The sequence below is a fragment of the Haemaphysalis longicornis genome, unplaced genomic scaffold (assembly GCF_048455015.1).
Source record: "Haemaphysalis longicornis isolate Haplotype H1 unplaced genomic scaffold, Haemaphysalis longicornis Haplotype H1 scaffold_3, whole genome shotgun sequence".
NCBI classification, from domain to species: Eukaryota; Metazoa; Arthropoda; class Arachnida; order Ixodida; family Ixodidae; genus Haemaphysalis; species Haemaphysalis longicornis.
In genome coordinates, this window is record NW_027526335.1 from 209,780,350 (window position 1) to 209,783,433 (window position 3,084).

Consider the following 3,084-nt stretch of genomic DNA (forward strand, 5'->3'; position numbering starts at 1 on the left):
TTGGAAGTGCTTGGAAGGGTGAGCTGCAGTGAACACCATATGGTAAGATATCCAATTAGGCTAGATTTGAGGAGTACCATAACAAGCAATTACGAAACAAGCCGATAAATAAGCTAACAGCAATACGGAAAGTTGAAGAATTCAGGATCGCGCTCCAGAACAAGAGATTCATCTCTACGCGAGGAAGCAGAGATAATGACACAGGAAGTGAGTGACTATCTTACACGCATTCTCACGAAGTTTTCAATAGAAATCCGAATTAAATCGCTAGAAAGGATACTGGTAAACGTCTCCAGGGAGCGAAAGGTTTAATTAGGGAATGGCAAAGCATGAACGTATTCACACCAGCTCAGAGAATACAACTAGCGGAGCTTTCGAAGTTAATCAATACGCATAAGACAGCCGACATACGGAAGTATAGTACGGGAACCCTTAAGCGCGCTTTATTGAACAGAAGCAGTCTGAAAGCAGTTATGACGCGTCTAGGCACGGTAAAAAATCAGATGTATGCGCTCAATTACAAGAGAGGCAATGTCATCACAAATAGGAATAAGAGAGTATTAGTAGCCGAGGAGTTCCATACGGATCTGTACAGTACCCGCAACATCGAGGATAATACCGCTTGAAGGAGTAGTTCAGATGAGATGGACATCACACCAGTAACGACATAATAAGGAAAGAAGGCTTTCAACAAAATGCAAGGGGCAAAGCACCTGGTGAGAATCAGATAGCAGCAGACCTCTTGAAGGATGGCGGGCAAATTGAACTAGAAAAACTGGCAAACTTGCGTGCGCAATGCCTAGTGACCGTGAGTGTACCGGAATCTCGGAAAAACGCGAACACCATCCTAATACGTAAGAAAGCTGACATGAAGAACTTGAAAAATTACAGGTTGATCAGCCTATGGTCTGTCGTCTACAAGGTACTTACCAAAGAAATCGATTACAGAACTTCTGCCACCTTACATATCAATCAACCTAATGAACAAGCAGGTTTGCTGAAGCGCTATTCAACCATAGACCTTTTCACATCATCAATCAGGTGACAGAGATATACTCGGAGTATACTAAACCCCTCTATATAGCATTCATAGATCATAAGAAGGCATTTCACTCGGTTGAAAAATCAGCGGTCATTCATGCATTACGGAAACAGGGGGTAGATGAGCATTACGTAAGAATACTAGAGGATAGCTACAATGGGACCAAGATACCATCACCCTTCATAAGGAGAGCAGTAAAATTCCTATAATGAAGGGCGTCAGACAAGGAGACACAATCTCTCCAATGTTATTCACAGCATATTTGCAAAAAGTATTCAGAACGTTGGATTGGGAACAGGTGGGAGTAAGGGTTAATGGAGAATACCTCAGTACCCTCAGATTTGCTGATGACGTTGCCTTGTTAAGTAATTCAAGGGACGAATTGCAAAGTATCCTTACCGCACTCGACAAGCAGAGTAGAGCCGTGGGCCTGAAAATAATATTCAGAAAACTAAAGTAATGATCAATAGTCTCGGTTCAGCCCAGCAGTTTGGCAACGGAGGCGAGATAGTGGATGTGGTAAGCGAATATATCTACTTAGGCCAGGTTGTTACCCCGGATCCCAACTATGAGGCAAAGAAAATTAGAAGAATCAGAATGGGGTGGAGTGCATACAGCAGACATTCTCAGATAATGCCTTGCAGCCTACCATTGTCCCTTAAGAAGAAAGTGTAAGACAGCTGCATCTTACCGGTACTCACCTACGGGACAGAAACTTGGAGGCTTACTAAGAGGGTTCAACTTAAATTGAGAACGACTCAGTGGGCAATGGAGCGGAAAATGATAGGTGTAACATTAAGGGACAAGAAGAGAGCGGAGTAGGTCAGGGAGCAAACTGGTGTTAAAGACATAGTGGTAGAAATTAAGAAGAAGAAATGGACGTGGGCAGGGCATGTAATGCGAAGGCAAGATAAGCGCTGGTCATTAAGGGTAACAGAGTGGATCCCTAGAGAAGGCAAGTGTTGCAGGGGGCAGCAGAAAATTAGATGGGCAGATGAGATCAAGAAGTTTGCGGGGACAAATTGCTCGCAGATACCACAGGACCGGGGTAATTGGAGATTAATGGGAGAAGCCTTAGCCCTCCAGTGGGCGTAGGTATGACGTGATGATGATGATGATGATAATGATAATCATGATGATTCAGAACATGCGTCTGGTAACAGGTGAGCCAATGGGTAATGGATAATACCTCACTGGCCTCAGATTTGCTGATGGCGTCGCCTTGCTAATTATCTCAGGGGATAAATTGCAAAGCCTGCTTACCGCACTGGACAAGCGGAGTAGAATCGTGGGCATGAACACTATAGGAAGTAATATTTGTGGACATGAGAAACAAAAGTAATGCGCAATAGGCTCCTGAGAGGACAGCAGTTTGACATGCTTGGCAAGGCAGTGGAAGCCGTAAGCGAATATATCTACTTAGGACAAGTGGTGACCCCGCATTACACCATAAGGCAGAGATAATAACAAGGATAAAAAAGAGGCGGACTGCTCTTGCCAGGAGTTCTCAGATAATGAATGGCAGCCTACCGTAGTCCTTGAAGATGAGAGTGCATAACAACTGAACCGTACCGGTACTCACTTACTGGGAGAAACTTGGAGGCTCACTAAAAAGTTACACCATCTTCCCGTAGGGAAACCGTGAGCAGTATGCGAAGCAGCCATGAGGTCGACTGAAATTCCTATTAGATTTCAGTTCCTCCTTTCCGTTGACCTTCAGCTTCGCGTGCCTTCGCTGTATCACTAGCTTCTTGACGTAGTTCGAATGTGTGAAGGACATTAGCGTTCGTAGCACATGCTCCCGTCTCGGTTTGTAGCGCAGTGTGAAGAGCGCCACGTACCTCCCGTTGCGGCCAGAGATTTGTGGGATGGAAACCCGGCGCCGCCTATTTCTTTTTATGGTGGACTGCACTGACGTCAGCCCAAACGGCGACGGGGCTGAAGGGAGGCGCATGCGTAGTAGAGTGCGGACGGCGGACAACAAGAATGGGATATGGAGGGACATAGCCCTTAGCATGAGATGCTTCGCATCTAAAAGGCTC